General features: G+C 41.1%; 1 protein-coding gene across 10 annotated transcripts in view; it reads right to left on the bottom strand.

Annotated features, from left to right (window-relative positions):
* LOC118363506 (POU domain, class 2, transcription factor 2-like) overlaps nt 1-19457 on the bottom strand; it is a 97727-nt gene that overhangs the window by 19732 nt on the left and 58538 nt on the right. The window lies entirely within an intron of this gene.

Raw genomic sequence — 19457 nt, forward strand, 5'->3', positions numbered from 1 at the left:
GAGAGAGACCAGGCGGGGGAGAGAGAGAGAGAGAGAGACAGAGAGAGAGACAGAGAGAGAGACAGAGAGAGATAGATAGATAGATAGATAGATAGATAGATAGATAGATAGATAGATAGATAGATAGATAGATAGATAGATAGATAGATAGAGACAGAGAGTGAGAGAGAGAGGGAGACCAGGGGGGAGAGAGACGGAGAGAGCGAGAGACAGAGAGCGAAAGGACGGAGAGCGAAAGAGAGAGGGAGGGAGACCAGGGGGGGAGAGAGACAGAGAGAGCGAGAGACAGAAAGAGGGAAAGAGAGTGGGAGGGAGAGACAGAGAGACAGAGAGACAGAGAGAGAGAGAGAGAGAGAGAGAGAGAGAGAGAGAGAGAGAGAGAGAGAGAGAGAGAGAGAGAGAGGAGAGAGAGGGAGAGAGAGAGGGAGACCAGGGGGGGAGAGAGATGGAGAGAGCAGATGATTAGGTTTAATGACTACATGTGAGTCAGCATGTCCAGGTTCACTTGAAGCATTATACAGATAATCACATAGCAATAGAAAAAAGAGAAAGTGTAAATGCTTTTGGTTGATGTTACAGCGCTGAAATAGGCGCTGAAATATGATGTCACACTGCAGTATTGGCTTTTGTATATGCGGTGATATGTTTTGCTGTGCAGCCTCCGTTCATTCTTTCCTATATGTAGGTGTTTGCTGGGTCTAACAATAGGCCCTACAGAGGTTTGAGTGGGAACAGAACCCTACTAGACACCTCTATACTGATGTTACTCACTGTAGTGTCATCATTACACCACACCACACCCCGCTATACTACACCACAACACTTCCTCCTTCCTCTCCTCTCATTTACATCATTTACATTTAAGTCATTTAGCAGACGCTCTTATCCAGAGCTGTACAGGCTGTGGATATCCAGAGCTGTACTGTACAGGCAGCCAGTCAGGGCTGGGACTGTCCCCATAGACAGAGAGTCGAGGGGTGTGGGGGGAGGGTGAGAGGGAGGGAAAGAGAGAGGAGGAACAGGTGGTGGAATGGGAGAGAGTTGGGGCAGGTAGAAAGATTTAAAGAGATAGAGAGCGAGTGAGGGGGGGTGAGGGGTACACAATTCACTGTAAATAAAATCTGATATTGAAGGGAACTTGTGTTAAGTTAATTATTTTAAAGAAAGTTACCGTAACAGATGTTTCATTTGGCAGTTACTGTATTAACTACCGCTTATTTAGTGAGAACCCACAATATCTACACAGACACTGGTCTTTGCTGACACACTCACTCCCTCACATCAACTTCCCTTTTATGAAAACATGCAAATCAACCCAACGAACAACTAATTATATCTGCCACCTGCATTATTAAAAACATTCCTCTCTCTCTCTCTCTCTCTCTCTCTCTCTCTCTCTCTCTCTCTCTCCCCTCTCTCTCTCCCCCTCTCTCTCTCTCTCTCCCTTCCGTCCTCCCAGTTCTCTCTATCACTTCTCTCCCACTATCTTTCTCTCTCTCGGTTCAAGTATAAAGGATGAGTGCTCAGAGTAACATAAATGCATATTTTTTTATTCTCAAAGATGACAAAATCCAGTTTCACTTTTTGAAGTCATAACAAAACTAAACTGTGAAACGACAACACAAATGAACAAATACAACCAACAGACTAAGTAAGCCACTATGTCCGTAACAGGTTATTATCTACAATACCAGTCAAAGGTTTAGAAACACCTACTCCTTCAAGGGGTTTTTCTTCATTTTTACTATTTTCTACATTGTAGAATAATAGTGAAGACATCAAAACTATGAAATAACATATATACAAATATACAAAAACACTAATACTAAAGGACACCAATAAGAAGAAGAGACTTGCTTGGGCCAAGAAACACAAGCAATGGACATTAGACAGATGGAAATCTGTTCTTTGGTCTGATAAGTCCAAATTTGAGATTTCTGTTTCCAACCTCTGTGTCATTGTGAAACTCAGAGTAGGTGAACGGATGTGTGGTTCCCACCCTGAAGCATGGAGAAGGAGGTGTGATGGTGTGGAGGTGCTTTGCTGGTGACACTATATGTACTTAGAATTCAAGGCACACAACCAGAATGGTTACCACAGCATTCTGCAGCGATACGCCATCCCATCTAGTTTGGGCTTAGTGGTACTATCATTTGTTTTTCAACAGGACAATGACCCAACACACCTCCAGGCTGTGTAAGGGCTATTTTCCCAAGAAGGAGACTGATGGAGTGCTGAATCAGATGACCTGGCCTCCACAATCACCCAACCTTTAATGTTTTATTAATCTTTTATTTCACTAGGCAAGCCAGTTAAGAACAAATTCTCATTTACAATGACAGCCTAGGAACAGTGGGTTAACTGCCTTGTTCAGGGGCAGAACAACAGATTTTTACCTTGTCAGCTCAGGGATTTGATCTAGCAACCTTTTAGATACTGGCCCAACACTCTAACCTCTAGGCTACCTGCCACCCCGACCTCATCCCAATTGAGATGGTTTGGGATGAGTTGGACCGCAGAGTGAAAGAAAAGCAGTCAACAAGTGCTCAGCATTTGTGGGAACTCCTTCAAGACTGTTGAAAAAGCATTCCTCATGAAGCTGGTTGAGAGAATGCCAAGAGTGTCCAAAGCTGTCTTCAAGGCAGAGGGTGGCTACTTTGAAGAATCTTAAATATAACATATGTTTTGATTTGTTTAACACTTTTTTGGTTACTACATGTTTCCATATGTGTTATTTCATAGTTTTGATGTCTTCACTGTTATTCTGCAATGTAGAAAATAGTACAAATAAAGAAAAATCCTTGAATGAGTAGGTGTCCAAACTTTTGACTGGTACTGTTTATGAGTAATGGCATAGCACTACAGAGACTTCCCCCGTTTGTCCTCTGGGCTATGGAGCAGGACCAGAGTATGTGAGTGGAGGGGAGCTGAGCGTGCCCAATTTAACTGGAGCCTGGAGCGAGAATCCCAAAGGCTGGAGTGTTGGCCTTCTAGCCCGCTCCAATTTAGCTTCAACAGTGCTCCAGTAGCGCTCACTTCAGGAGCTCAGGGCCTGCCCGGCCCAGCATGCATTTGTCTGCTGCTATAGTCCCTTGCTTTAGCTACTGTCATGGAGTTTGCTAAATATTTTCATAAAGAAACTGATCAAACAAACAGGTGCAAAATCAAGGTGACAAAGATGAGGACCAAGAGCAAGAGAGGGACTGTGGAGATCTTATGTCCACAACTAAAGAATAATTGTGGAATCTGAAAAGACATATATCCCGAAAGCATGATGGTGTACTTATTACATGCGCATGCTAAAACAAAGGAACGAGGTGGGTACATAACTAAGTGTACCATTGTAGCAAAGTATATATTTTTTAAGTTTCCTTAATTTTTGTTCTACTATCTATACAAATGGGCCATAATTGATTTTGGCCCAATAGGCCCGGGATACTCCAACTTTTAAGGAGCTTTCCATTTTGACTGGGTTATTTTGCCTGAAAACCTTTAGAATTACCTATATAAAAAACACTGCTGCCCTGCCCAGCCTAGGGTGGCCAAAAGGGTGTTTAGCATCCCAAGTGGCTCTGCAAGTGTGGAGAGGGTGTTCTCCACTGCTGCCCTGCTCTCCAGGCACCATCGCATGAGCCTGAAGTCACTAACTCTGGTCAAACTGGTGACTCTAAAAATGAATTCAAAGGCAAACAATTCAAAGCCTAATAAGGCATTTTTTGTTTCATTCGTAAGTTAGTCACAGCCTATATGTGCAATTTATACAGTATAATGATTTAATACAACAAAATTAAATGCTTAATGTCACTGACTCCCTACCAGCCTAGTGTGTCGCGCTCGCAAATGCTTCACAATGTATTTCTTTGTAGCTATAGCCTTGAAATAATTAAATAATATAGCCTAAATAATTCATTTCTGTTCCTTCTTAGGCACCCTGTCTGGCTCTGGCCTATCTAGAGTGTTTATATGCTGTTTAATATGACATGTTGCCTATTTAAAAAATATGAGCGCTTCTCACATTCACATTTTCATGTTTATTAAAATACTTTTCATTCAAATAATTTTGTTTGGTAGGTCCAAGTATTCACTGCTCCACTCACATATTCTGAGCAGGACCACTTACCAACCAATAGGGGGTAGTAGTGAGACACTGAACACATTTACCAACAATTACCATGGATGAGGTTGTTATTATTTTTTATTTTTTATTTAACTAGGCAAGTCAGTTAAGAACAAATTATAATTTACAATGACGGCCTACCCCTGCCAAACCCTAACCCGGACAATTCTGGGCCAATTGTGCACCGCCCTATGGTACTACCATTCACGGCCGGTTGTGATACAGCCTGAAATCAGACCAGGGTCTGTCTTGACGCCTCTAGCACTGAAATGCAGTGCCTTAAGACCACTGTGCAACTATGGAGCGCAGCGGTCTAGGGCACTATTCGTGATATGTAGTGGATTGAATAGCAACAGGGCTATTCAGTACCAGGCCTCAATACCTGTAGAGCTGCTGGGTTTCCTTTCTCCCAAGTAGTTCACTGATTGATTCATGTTGTTGATTGGCCAGAGAGTCTACTTGCCTGGAGACCCAGGTCTGAATCAGTTAAACCAAACCAATGAAAACCAATAGTGGTGAGGCCATTGAGGCCCAGATGTCTGAACAAGCTATATCCAGGCTGGATAACACAGAACACAGGAAAGCAGGGCCAGTACATTACTTGTGACAGTCAGGAGTTTTTTTTTCTTCTACACACACAGGGTCTGCTAGGGGAAGCAGTGGTCAGACAGAAAAGCCCATTGGCTGTTCCTCACCAATGACATGCACATCGGATCTAACCACAGGAAGGACCACTCTAAAATAGGTGGATTTTCTCCATAACTTAATTTAGTCTGAACAACTCAGATATGAGGAAGCAATTAAAAGAATCTACAACAGAACAAATGGAGTAGTCCCAAAAGTGCAAACCAATAGCTAAATCGGCACAACTCAAAAAGTTTCAGGTCTGTTTGTGAGATGACAGTGTTAGTGAAACAGTATATATAGTGAAATGTAGGAAGACAGTGTTAGTGATATGAAGTGCAATGTAGGAAGACAGTGTTAGTGATATGTAGTGTAGTGTGGGAAGACAGTGTTAGTGATATGTAGTGTAATGTGGGAAGACAGTGTTAGTGATATGTAGTGTAATGTGGGAAGACAGTGTTAGTGGTATGTAGTGTGGGAAGACAGTGTTAGTGATATGTAGTGTGGGAAGACAGTGTTAGTGGTATGTAGTGTAATGTGGGAAGACAGTGTTAATGATATGTAGTGGAGTGTGGGAAGACAGTGTTAGTGATATGTAGTGTGGGAAGACAGTGTTAGTGATATGTAGTGTGGGAAGACAGTGTTAGTGGTATGTAGTGTAATGTGGGAAGACAGTGTTAATGATATGTAGTGGAGTGTGGGAAGACAGTGTTAGTGATACGTAGTGTGGGAAGACAGCGTTAGTGATATGTAGTGTAATGTGGGAAGACAGTGTTAGTGATATGTAGTGTGGGAACAGTGTTAGTGATATGTAGTGTAATGTGGGAAGACAGTGTTAGTGATATGTAGTGTAGTGTGGGAAGACAGCGTTAGTGATATGTAGTGTGGGAAGACAGCGTTAGTGATATGTAGTGTAATGTGGGAAGACAGTGTTAGTGATATGTAGTGTAATGTGGGAAGACAGTGTTAGTGATATGTAGTGTAGTGTGTGAAGACAGTGTTAGTGATATGTAGTGTGGGAAGACAGTGTTAGTGATACGTAGTGTAATGTGGGAAGACAGCGTTAGTGATATGTAGTGAAATGTGGGAAGACAGTGTTAGTGATATGTAGTGTAATGTGGGAAGACAGTGTTAGTGATATGTAGTGTGGGAAGACAGCGTTAGTGATATGTAGTGTAATGTGGGAAGACAGTGTTAGTGATATGTAGTGTAGTGTGGGAAGACAGTGTTAGTGATATGTAGTGTAATGTGGGAAGACAGTGTTAGTGATATGTAGTGTAATGTGGGAAGACAGTGTTAGTGATATGTAGTGTGGGAAGACATTGTTAGTGGTATGTAGTGTAATGTGGGAAGACAGTGTTAGTGATATGTAGTGTGGGAAGACAGTGTTAGTGATATGTAGTGTGGGAAGACAGCGTTAGTGATATGTAGTGTAATGTGGGAAGACAGTGTTAGTGGTATGTAGTGTAATGTGGGAAGACAGTGTTAGTGATATGTAGTGTGGGAAGACAGTGTTAGTGATATGTAGTGTGGGAAGACAGTGTTAGTGATATGTAGTGTGGGAAGACAGCGTTAGTGATATGTAGTGTAATGTGGGAAGACAGTGTTAGTGGTATGTAGTGTAATGTGGGAAGACAGTGTTAGTGATATGTAGTGTGGGAAGACATTGTTAGTGGTATGTAATGTAATGTGGGAAGACAGTGTTACTGATATGTAGTGTAGTGTGGGAAGACAGTGTTAGTGATATGTAGTGTAGTGTGGGAAGACAGTGTTAGTGATATGTAGTGTAATGTGGGAAGACAGTGTTACTGATATGTAGTGTAGTGTGGGAAGACAGTGTTAGTGATATGTAGTGTATGTGGGAAGACAGTGTTAGTGATACGTAGTGTGTGAAGACAGTGTTAGTGATATGTAGTGTAGTGTGGGAAGACAGTGTTAGTGATATGTAGTGTAATGTGGGAAGACAGTGTTACTGATATGTAGTGTAGTGTGGGAAGACAGTGTTAGTGATATGTAGTGTATGTGGGAAGACAGTGTTAGTGATACGTAGTGTGTGAAGACAGTGTTAGTGATATGTAGTGTAGTGTGGGAAGACATTGTTAGTGGTATGTAATGTAATGTGGGAAGACAGTGTTAGTGATATGTAGTGTGGGAAGACAGTGTTAGTGATATGTAGTGTGGGAAGACAGTGTTAGTGATATGTAGTGTAGTGTGGGAAGACAGTGTTAGTGATATGTAGTGTAGTGTGGGAAGACAGTGTTACTGATATGTAGTGTAGTGTGGGAAGACAGTGTTAGTGATATGTAGTGTATGTGGGAAGACAGTGTTAGTGATATGTAGTGTAATGTGGGAAGACAGTGTTACTGACATGTAGTGTAATGTGGGAAGACAGTGTTAGTGATATGTAGTGTGGGAAGACAGTGTTAGTGATATGTAGTGTGGGAAGACAGTGTTAGTGATATGTAGTGTAGTGTGGGAAGACAGTGTTAGTGATATGTAGTGTGGGAAGACAGTGTTAGTGATATGTAGTGTAATGTGGGAAGACAGTGTTAGTGATATGTAGTGTGGGAAGACAGTGTTAGTGATATGTAGTGTAATGTGGGAAGACAGTGTTAGTGATATGTAGTGTAATGTGGGAAGACAGTGTTAGTGATACGTAGTGTGGGAAGACAGTGTTAGTGATATGTAGTGTGTGAAGACAGTGTTAGTGATATGTAGTGTGTGAAGACAGTGTTAGTGATATGTAGTGTGGGAAGACAGTGTTAGTGAGATGTAGTGTGGGTAGACAGTGTTAGTGAGATGTAGTGTGGGTAGACAGTGTTAGTGATATGTAGTGTGTGAAGACAGTGTTAGTGATATGTAGTGTAGTGTGGGAAGACAGTGTTAGTGATATGTAGTGTAGTGTGGGTAGACAGTGTTAGTGATATGTAGTGTGTGAAGACAAGTGTTAGTGATATGTAGTGTAGTGTGGGTAGACAGTGTTAGTGATATGTAGTGTGTGAAGACAGTGTTAGTGATATGTAGTGTAGTGTGGGTAGACAGTGTTAGTGATATGTAGTGTGTGAAGACAGTGTTAGTGATATGTAGTGTAGTGTGGGAAGACAGTGTTAGTGATATGTAGTGTGTGAAGACAGTGTTAGTGGTATGTAGTGTGGGTAGACAGTGTTAGTGGTATGTAATGTAATGTGTGAAGACAGTGTTAGTGATACGTAGTGTGTGAAGACAGTGTTAGTGATATGTCGTGTGGGAAGACAGTGTTAGTGATATGTAGTGTGGGAAGACAGTGTTAGTGATATGTAGTGTAGTGTGGGAAGACAGTGTTAGTGATATGTAGTGTAGTGTGGGAAGACAGTGTTAGTGATATGTAGTGTGTGAAGACAGTGTTAGTGATATGTAGTGTGGGAAGACAGTGTTAGTGATATGTAGTGTAATGTGGGAAGACAGTGTTAGTGATATGTAGTGTGGGAAGACAGTGTTAGTGATATGTAGTGTGGGAAGACAGTGTTAGTGATATGTAGTGTGGGAAGACAGTGTTATTGGTATGTAATGTAGTGTGGGAAGACAGCGTTAGTGATACGTAGTGTGTGAAGACAGTGTTAGTGATATGTAGTGTAGTGTGGGAAGACAGTGTTAGTGATATGTAGTGTAATGTGGGAAGACAGTGTTAGTGATATGTAGTGTGGGAAGACAGTGTTAGTGATATGTAGTGTGGGAAGACAGTGTTAGTGATATGTAATGTAATGTGGGAAGACAGTGTTAGTGATATGTAGTGTGGGAAGACAGTGTTAGTGATATGTAGTGTGGGAAGACAGTGTTAGTGATATGTAGTGTGGGAAGACAGTGTTAGTGATACGTAGTGTGTGAAGACAGTGTTAGTGATATGTAGTGTAGTGTGGGAAGACAGTGTTAGTGATATGTAGTGTAGTGTGGGAAGACAGTGTAAGTGATATGTAGTGTGTGAAGACAGTGTTAGTGATATGTAGTGTGGGAAGACAGTGTTAGTGATATGTAGTGTGTTAGTGATATAGTGTAGTGTGGGAAGACAGTGTTAGTGATATGTAGTGTGGGAAGACAGTGTTAGTGATGGGAAGACAGTGTTAGTGATATGTAGTGTGGGAAGACAGTGTTAGTGATATGTAGTGTAGTGTGGGAAGACAGTGTTAGTGATATGTAGTGTGGGAAGACAGTGTTAGTGATATGTAGTGTAGTGTGGGAAGACAGTGTTAGTGATATGTAGTGTAATGTGGGAAGACAGTGTTAGTGATATGTAGTGTGGGAAGACAGTGTTAGTGATATGTAGTGTAATGTGGGAAGACAGTGTTAGTGATACGTAGTGTGTGAAGACAGTGTTAGTGATATGTAGTGTAGTGTGGGAAGACAGTGTTAGTGATATGTAGTGTAGTGTGGGAAGACAGTGTAAGTGATATGTAGTGTGTGAAGACAGTGTTAGTGATATGTAGTGTAGTGTGGGAAGACAGTGTTAGTGATATGTAGTGTGTGTGGGAAGACAGTGTAAGTGATATGTAGTGTGTGAAGACAGTGTTAGTGATATGTAGTGTGGGAAGACAGTGTTAGTGTGATGAAGACAGTGTTAGTGATATGTAGTGTGGGAAGACAGTGTTAGTGATATGTAGTGTAGTGTGGGAAGACAGTGTTAGTGATATGTAGTGTGTGTGAAGACAGTGTTAGTGATATGTAGTGTGGGAAGACAGTGTTAGTGATATGTAGTGTGTGAAGACAGTGTTAGTGATATGTAGTGTGGGAAGACAGTGTTAGTGATATATAGTGTGGGAAGACAGTGTTAGTGATACGTAGTGTGTGAAGACAGTGTTAGTGATATGTAGTGTGGGAAGACAGTGTTAGTGATATGTAGTGTAATGTGGGAAGACAGTGTTAGTGATATGTAGTGTGGGAAGACAGTGTTAGTGATATGTAATGTAATGTGGGAAGACAGTGTTAGCGATATGTAGTGTAGTGTGGGAAGACAGTGTTAGTGATATGTAGTGTAATGTGGGAAGACAGTGTTAGTGATATGTAGTGTGGGAAGACAGTGTTAGTGATATGTAGTGTGGGAAGACAGTGTTAGTGATATGTAGTGTGGGAAGACAGTGTTAGTGATATGTAGTGTAGTGTGGGAAGACAGTGTAGTTGATATGTAGTGTGTGAAGACAGTGTTAGTGATATGTAGTGTGGGAAGACAGTGTTAGTGATATGTAGTGTGTGAAGACAGTGTTAGTGATATGTAGTGTGGGAAGACAGTGTTAGTGATATATAGTGTGGGAAGACAGTGTTAGTGATACGTAGTGTGTGAAGACAGTGTTAGTGATATGTAGTGTGGGAAGACAGTGTTAGTGATATGTAGTGTAATGTGGGAAGGCAGTGTTAGTGATATGTAGTGTGGGAAGACAGTGTTAGTGATATGTAATGTAATGTGGGAAGACAGTGTTAGTGATATGTAGTGTGTGAAGACAGTGTTAGTGATATGTAGTGTAGTGTGGGTAGACAGTGTTAGTGATATGTAGTGTGGGAAGACAGTGTTAGTGATATGTAGTGTGGGAAGACAGTGTTAGTGATATGTAGTGTAATGTGGGAAGACAGTGTTAGTGATATGTAGTGTGTGAAGACAGTGTTAGTGATATGTAGTGTAATGTGGGAAGACAGTGTTAGTGATATGTAGTGTGGGAAGACAGTGTTAGTGATATGTAGTGTGGGAAGACAGTGTTAGTGATATGTAGTGTGGGAAGACAGTGTTAGTGATATGTAGTGTGTGAAGACAGTGTTAGTGATATGTAGTGTAATGTGGGAAGACAGTGTTAGTGATATGTAGTGTGGGAAGACAGTGTTAGTGATATGTAGTGTGGGAAGACAGTGTTAGTGATATGTAGTGTGGGAAGACAGTGTTAGTGATATGTAGTGTGTGAAGACAGTGTTAGTGATATGTAGTGTGGGAAGACAGTGTTAGTGGTATGTAATGTAGTGTGGGAAGACAGCGTTAGTGATACGTAGTGTGTGAAGACAGTGTTAGTGATATGTAGTGTAATGTGGGAAGACAGTGTTAGTGATATGTAGTGTGGGAAGACAGTGTTAGTGATATGTAGTGTGGGAAGACAGTGTTAGTGATATGTAGTGTAGTGTGGGAAGACAGTGTTAGTGATATGTATTGTAATGTGGTAAGACAGTGTTAGTGATATGTAGTGTGGGAAGACAGTGTTAGTGATATGTAGTGTGGGTAGACAGTGTTAGTGATATGTAGTGTGTGAAGACAGTGTTAGTGATATGTAGTGTAGTGTGGGAAGACAGTGTTAGTGATATGTAGTGTAGTGTGGGAAGACAGTGTTAGTGATATGTAGGGTGGGAAGACAGTGTTAGTGGTATGTAGTGTAGTGTGGGAAGACAGTGTTAGTGATATGTAGTGTGGGAAGACAGTGTTAGTGGTTTGTAGTGAAATGTGGGAAGACAGCGTTAGTGATATGTAGTGTAGTGTGGGAAGACAGTGTTAGTGATATGTAGTGTAGTAAGACAGTGTTAGTGATATGTAGTGTAGTGTGGGAAGACAGTGTTAGTGATATGTAGTGTGGGAAGACAGTGTTAGTGGTTTGTAGTGAAATGTGGGAAGACAGCGTTAGTGATATGTAGTGTAGTGTGGGAAGACAGTGTTAGTGATATGTAGTGTGGGAAGACAGTGTTAGTGGTTTGTAGTGAAATGTGGGAAGACAGCGTTAGTGATATGTAGTGTAGTGTGGGAAGACAGTGTTAGTGATATGTAGTGTAGTAAGACAGTGTTAGTGATATGTAGTGTAGTGTGGGAAGACAGTGTTAGTGATATGTAGTGTAGTAAGACAGTGTTAGTGATATGTAGTGTAGTGTGGGAAGACAGTGTTAGTGATATGTAGTGTGGGAAGACAGTGTTAGTGATATGTAGTGTGGGAAGACAGTGTTAGTGATATGTAGTGTGGGAAGACAGTGTTAGTGATATGTAGTGTAGTGTGGGAAGACAGTGTAAGTGATATGTAGTGTGTGAAGACAGTGTTAGTGATATGTAGTGTGGGAAGACAGTGTTAGTGATATGTAGTGTGTGAAGACAGTGTTAGTGATATGTAGTGTGGGAAGACAGTGTTAGTGATATATAGTGTGGGAAGACAGTGTTAGTGATACGTAGTGTGTGAAGACAGTGTTAGTGATATGTAGTGTGGGAAGACAGTGTTAGTGATATGTAGTGTAATGTGGGAAGGCAGTGTTAGTGATATGTAGTGTGGGAAGACAGTGTTAGTGATATGTAATGTAATGTGGGAAGACAGTGTTAGTGATATGTAGTGTGTGAAGACAGTGTTAGTGATATGTAGTGTAGTGTGGGTAGACAGTGTTAGTGATATGTAGTGTGGGAAGACAGTGTTAGTGATATGTAGTGTGGGAAGACAGTGTTAGTGATATGTAGTGTAATGTGGGAAGACAGTGTTAGTGATATGTAGTGTGTGAAGACAGTGTTAGTGATATGTAGTGTAATGTGGGAAGACAGTGTTAGTGATATGTAGTGTGGGAAGACAGTGTTAGTGATATGTAGTGTGGGAAGACAGTGTTAGTGATATGTAGTGTGGGAAGACAGTGTTAGTGATATGTAGTGTGTGAAGACAGTGTTAGTGATATGTAGTGTAATGTGGGAAGACAGTGTTAGTGATATGTAGTGTGGGAAGACAGTGTTAGTGATATGTAGTGTGGGAAGACAGTGTTAGTGATATGTAGTGTGGGAAGACAGTGTTAGTGATATGTAGTGTGTGAAGACAGTGTTAGTGATATGTAGTGTGGGAAGACAGTGTTAGTGGTATGTAATGTAGTGTGGGAAGACAGCGTTAGTGATACGTAGTGTGTGAAGACAGTGTTAGTGATATGTAGTGTAATGTGGGAAGACAGTGTTAGTGATATGTAGTGTGGGAAGACAGTGTTAGTGATATGTAGTGTGGGAAGACAGTGTTAGTGATATGTAGTGTAGTGTGGGAAGACAGTGTTAGTGATATGTATTGTAATGTGGTAAGACAGTGTTAGTGATATGTAGTGTGGGAAGACAGTGTTAGTGATATGTAGTGTGGGTAGACAGTGTTAGTGATATGTAGTGTGTGAAGACAGTGTTAGTGATATGTAGTGTAGTGTGGGAAGACAGTGTTAGTGATATGTAGTGTAGTGTGGGAAGACAGTGTTAGTGATATGTAGGGTGGGAAGACAGTGTTAGTGGTATGTAGTGTAGTGTGGGAAGACAGTGTTAGTGATATGTAGTGTGGGAAGACAGTGTTAGTGGTTTGTAGTGAAATGTGGGAAGACAGCGTTAGTGATATGTAGTGTAGTGTGGGAAGACAGTGTTAGTGATATGTAGTGTAGTAAGACAGTGTTAGTGATATGTAGTGTAGTGTGGGAAGACAGTGTTAGTGATATGTAGTGTGGGAAGACAGTGTTAGTGGTTTGTAGTGAAATGTGGGAAGACAGCGTTAGTGATATGTAGTGTAGTGTGGGAAGACAGTGTTAGTGATATGTAGTGTGGGAAGACAGTGTTAGTGGTTTGTAGTGAAATGTGGGAAGACAGCGTTAGTGATATGTAGTGTAGTGTGGGAAGACAGTGTTAGTGATATGTAGTGTAGTAAGACAGTGTTAGTGATATGTAGTGTAGTGTGGGAAGACAGTGTTAGTGATATGTAGTGTAGTAAGACAGTGTTAGTGATATGTAGTGTAGTGTGGGAAGACAGTGTTAGTGATATGTAGTGTGTGAAGACAGTGTTAGTGATATGTAGTGTGGGAAGACAGTGTTAGTGATATGTAGTGTGTGAAGACAGTGTTAGTGATATGTAGTGTGGGAAGACAGTGTTAGTGATATGTAGTGTGTGAAGACAGTGTTAGTGATATGTAGTGTGGGAAGACAGTGTTAGTGGTATGTAATGTAGTGTGGGAAGACAGCGTTAGTGATACGTAGTGTGTGAAGACAGTGTTAGTGATATGTAGTGTAGTGTGGGAAGACAGTGTTAGTGATATGTAGTGTAATGTGGGAAGACAGTGTTAGTGATATGTAGTGTGGGAAGACAGTGTTAGTGATATGTAATGTAATGTGGGAAGACAGTGTTAGTGATATGTAGTGTGGGAAGACAGTGTTAGTGATATGTAGTGTGGGAAGACAGTGTTAGTGATATGTAGTGTGGGAAGACAGTGTTAGTGATATGTAGTGTAGTGTGGGAAGACAGTGTTAGTGATATGTAGTGTAATGTGGGAAGACAGTGTTAGTGATATGTAGTGTGGGAAGACAGTGTTAGTGATATGTAGTGTGGGTAGACAGTGTTAGTGATATGTAGTGTGTGAAGACAGTGTTAGTGATATGTAGTGTAGTGTGGGAAGACAGTGTTAGTGATATGTAGTGTAGTGTGGGTAGACAGTGTTAGTGATATGTAGTGTGTGAAGACAGTGTTAGTGATATGTAGTGTGTGAAGACAGTGTTAGTGATATGTAGTGTGGGAAGACAGTGTTAGTGATATGTAGTGTGGGAAGACAGTGTTAGTGATATGTAGTGTAATGTGGGAAGACAGTGTTAGTGATATGTAGTGTAGTGTGGGTAGACAGTGTTAGTGATATGTAGTGTGTGAAGACAGTGTTCGTGATATGTAGTGTAGTGTGGGAAGACAGTGTTAGTGATATGTAGTGTAGTGTGGGTAGACAGTGTTAGTGATATGTAGTGTGTGAAGACAGTGTTAGTGATATGTAGTGTGTGAAGACAGTGTTAGTGGTATGTAGTGTGGGTAGACAGTGTTAGTGGTATGTAATGTAATGTGGGAAGACAGTGTTAGTGATATGTAGTGTGGGAAGGACAGTGTTAGTGATATGTAGTGTGGGAAGACAGTGTTAGTGATATGTAGTGTAATGTGGGAAGACAGTGTTAGTGATATGTAGTGTAATGTGGGAAGACAGTGTTAGTGATACGTAGTGTGGGAAGACAGTGTTAGTGATATGTAGTGTGTGAAGACAGTGTTAGTGATATGTAGTGTGTGAAGACAGTGTTAGTGATATGTAGTGTGGGAAGACAGTGTTAGTGATACGTAGTGTGTGAAGACAGTGTTAGTGATATGTAGTGTAGTGTGGGAAGACAGTGTTAGTGATATGTAGTGTAGTAAGACAGTGTTAGTGATATGTAGTGTAGTGTGGGAAGACAGTGTTAGTGATATGTAGTGTGTGAAGACAGTGTTAGTGATATGTAGTGTGGGAAGACAGTGTTAGTGATATGTAGTGTGTGAAGACAGTGTTAGTGATATGTAGTGTGGGAAGACCGTGTTAGTGATACGTAGTGTGTGAAGACAGTGTTAGTGATATGTAGTGTGGGAAGACAGTGTTAGTGATATGTAGTGTGGGAAGACAGTGTTAGTGATATGTAATGTAATGTGGGAAGACAGTGTTAGCGATATGTAGTGTAGTGTGGGAAGACAGTGTTAGTGATATGTAGTGTAATGTGGGAAGACAGTGTTAGTGATATGTAGTGTGGGAAGACAGTGTTAGTGATATGTAGTGTAATGTGGGAAGACAGTGTTAGTGATATGTAGTGTGGGAAGACAGTGTTAGTGATATGTAGTGTGGGAAGACAGTGTTAGTGATATGTAGTGTGGGAAGACAGTGTTAGTGATATGTAGTGTGTGAAGACAGTGTTAGTGATATGTAGTGTGGGAAGACAGTGTTAGTGGTATGTAATGTAGTGTGGGAAGACAGCGTTAGTGATACGTAGTGTGTGAAGACAGTGTTAGTGATATGTAGTGTAATGTGGGAAGACAGTGTTAGTGATATGTAGTGTGGGAAGACAGTGTTAGTGATATGTAGTGTGGGAAGACAGTGTTAGTGATATGTAGTGTAGTGTGGGAAGACAGTGTTAGTGATATGTAGTGTAATGTGGGAAGACAGTGTTAGTGATATGTAGTGTGGGAAGACAGTGTTAGTGATATGTAGTGTGGGTAGACAGTGTTAGTGATATGTAGTGTGTGAAGACAGTGTTAGTGATATGTAGTGTAGTGTGGGAAGACAGTGTTAGTGATATGTAGTGTAGTGTGGGAAGACAGTGTTAGTGATATGTAGGGTGGGAAGACAGTGTTAGTGGTATGTAGTGTAGTGTGGCAAGACAGTGTTAGTGATATGTAGTGTGGGAAGACAGAGTTAGTGGTATGTAGTGTAGTGTGGGAAGACAGTGTTAGTGATATGTAGTGTGGGAAGACAGTGTTAGTGGTTTGTAGTGAAATGTGGGAAGACAGCGTTAGTGATATGTAGTGTAGTGTGGGAAGACAGTGTTAGTGATATGTAGTGTGGGAACAGTGTTAGTGGTATGTAGTGTAATGTGGGAAGACAGTGTTAGTGATATGTAATGTAGTGTGGGAAGACAGTGTTAGTGATATGTAGTGTGGGAAGACAGTGTTAGTGATATGTAGTGTGTGAAGACAGTGTTAGTGATATGTAGTGTGGGAAGACAGTGTTAGTGGTATGTAATGTAGTGTGGGAAGACAGCGTTAGTGATACGTAGTGTGTGAAGACAGTGTTAGTGATATGTAGTGTAGTGTGGGAAGACAGTGTTAGTGATATGTAGTGTAATGTGGGAAGACAGTGTTAGTGATATGTAGTGTGGGAAGACAGTGTTAGTGATATGTAGTGTGGGAAGACAGTGTTAGTGATATGTAATGTAATGTGGGAAGACAGTGTTAGTGATATGTAGTGTGGGAAGACAGTGTTAGTGATATGTAGTGTGGGAAGACAGTGTTAGTGATATGTAGTGTAGTGTGGGAAGACAGTGTTAGTGATATGTAGTGTAGTGTGGGAAGACAGTGTTAGTGATATGTAGTGTAATGTGGGAAGACAGTGTTAGTGATATGTAGTGTAGTGTGGGAAGACAGTGTTAATGATATGTAGTGTAGTGTGGGAAGACAGTGTTAGTGATATGTAGTGTAGTGTGGGAAGACAGTGTTAGTGATATGTAGTGTAATGTGGGAAGACAGTGTTAGTGATATGTAGTGTGGGAAGACAGTGTTAGTGATATGTAGTGTGGGTAGACAGTGTTAGTGATATGTAGTGTGTGAAGACAGTGTTAGTGATATGTAGTGTAGTGTGGGAAGACAGTGTTAGTGATATGTAGTGTAGTGTGGGAAGACAGTGTTAGTGATATGTAGTGTGGGAAGACAGTGTTAGTGGTATGTAGTGAAATGTGGGAAGACAGCGTTAGTGATATGTAGTGTAGTGTGGGAAGACAGTGTTAGTGATATGTAGTGTAATGTGGGAAGACAGTGTTAGTGATATGTAGTGTGGGAAGACAGTGTTAGTGGTATGTAGTGTAATGTGGGAAGACAGTGTTAGTGATATGTAATGTAGTGTGGGAAGACAGTGTTAGTGATATGTAGTGTGGGAAGACAGTGTTAGTGGTGTAAAGTGTAGTGTGGGAAGACAGTGTTAGTGATATGTAGTGTGTGAAGACAGTGTTAGTGATATGTAGTGTAATGTGGGAAGACAGTGTTAGTGATATGAAGTGTAATGTAGGAAGACAGTGTTAGTGATATGTAGTGTAGTGTGGGAAGACAGTGTTAGTGATATGTAGTGTAATGTAGGAAGACAGTGTTAGTGATATGTAGTGTAGTGTGGGAAGACAGTGTTAGTGATATGTAGTGTGGGAAGACAGTGTTAGTGATATGTAATGTCGTGTGGGAAGACAGTGTTAGTGATATGTAGTGTGGGAAGACAGTGTTAGTGATATGTAGTGTGGGAAGACAGTGTTAGTGATATGTAGCGTAGTGTGGGAAGACAGTGTTAGTGATATGGAGTGTGGGAAGATAGTGTTAGTGATATGTAGTGTAGTGTGGGAAGACAGTGTTAGTGATATGTAGGGTGGGAAGACAGTGTTAGTGGTATGTAGTGTAGTGTGGCAAGACAGTGTTAGTGATATGTAGTGTGGGAAGACAGAGTTAGTGATATGTAGTGTAGTGTGGGAAGACAGTGTTAGTGATATGTAGTGTGGGAAGACAGTGTTAGTGGTATGTAGTGTTGTGTGGGAAGACAGTGTTGGTGATATGAAGTGCAATGTGGGAAGACAGTGTTAGTGATATGAAGTGTAGTGTGGGAAGACAGTGTTAGTGATATGTAGTGTAGTGTGGGAAGACAGTATTAGTGGTATGTTGTGAGGGTAGTAGTGTATGTACAGTGTGAGTGGTATGTAGTGAGGGTAGTAGTGTATATACAGTGTTAGTGGTATGTAGTGAGGGTAGTAGTGTATATACAGTGTTTGTGGTATGTAGTGAGGGTAGTAGTGTATGTACAGTGTTAGTGGTATGTCGTGAGGGTAGTAGTGTATACACAGTGTTAGTGGTATGTAGTGAGGGTAGTAGTGTATATACAGTGTTAGTGGTATGTAGTGAGGGTAGTAGTGTATGTACATTGTTATTGGTATATCGTGAGGGTAGTAGTGTATATACAGTGTTAGTGGTATGTTGTGAGGGTAGTAGTGTATATACAGTGTTAGTGGTATGTCGTGAGGGTAGTAGTGTATGTACAGTGTTAGTGGTATGTTGTGAGGGTAGTAGTGTATATACAGTGTTAGTGGTATGTAGTGAGGGTAGTAGTGTATGTACAGTAGTAGTGGTATGTTGTGAGGGTAGTAGTGTATATACAGTGTTAGTGGTATGTAGTGAGGGTAGTAGTGTATGTACAGTATTAGTGGTATGTCGTGAGGGTAGTAGTGTATGTACAGTGTTATTGGTATGCCGTGAGGGTAGTAGTGTATATACAGTGTTATTGGTATGTAGTGAGGGTAGTAGTGTATATACAGTGTTAGTGGTATGTAGTGAGGGTAGTAGTTAATATACAGTAGGCTGGTGTAATGCTAGTGTATGTACAGTGTTAGTGGTATGTAGTGAGGGTAGTAGTTAATATACAGTAGGCTGGAGTAATGCTAGTGTATCATGGTGTGTTGTATGTCTCTCTCACTTCCCCCCTCTACTTCCCCTAGCTCACACCATCTTGAACACAGAGTGCTAAACCCAACACTTACTGTCAATGAGACTATTAATATTTCTCTAATGCTTTCTCACTCAATGTTACACTGTCACACAACACACAGACTGACATTTTAGTAATTTTGCAGACCCTCTTATCCAGAGCACCTTATAACAGAAATTAGAGTTAAGTGTTTGTAGATTTGAACCAGCGACCTTTGTGTTACTGACCCAAAGCACTTAACTGCTAGGCTACCTGCCACCCTACTTTCATGCACACACACACACACACACACACACACACACACACACACACACACACACACACACACACACACACACACACACACACACACACACACACACACACACACACACACACACACACACACACACACACACACACACACACACACACACACACACTCTATCTATAGGTGCTGTAATAATACTAACATAATAATACTATCACGTGACAGTGACAAAACTGCAGTATCTGAAGTGTTCTGGTGGTGGTTTAGATACACGGTATCTTTACTCTGATACATAAGGAACGGCTCAGTAGGCCCATAATATAGTATTATCGCAGCACTGGCAACATTCTCTGTGATTACATCAAACTGCCATTTTAACTGCCCCACTGTAAGGCACATAACTACTGATACGTGTCAGCCTTTATAGTCTCTCCTCTCGCTGCCGTGGGAACAAGACAAGCTATTCTCAGAAGCCTTACCACT

Source organism: Oncorhynchus keta, chromosome 34 (genome assembly GCF_023373465.1).
Source record: "Oncorhynchus keta strain PuntledgeMale-10-30-2019 chromosome 34, Oket_V2, whole genome shotgun sequence".
Taxonomy (NCBI): domain Eukaryota; kingdom Metazoa; phylum Chordata; class Actinopteri; order Salmoniformes; family Salmonidae; genus Oncorhynchus; species Oncorhynchus keta.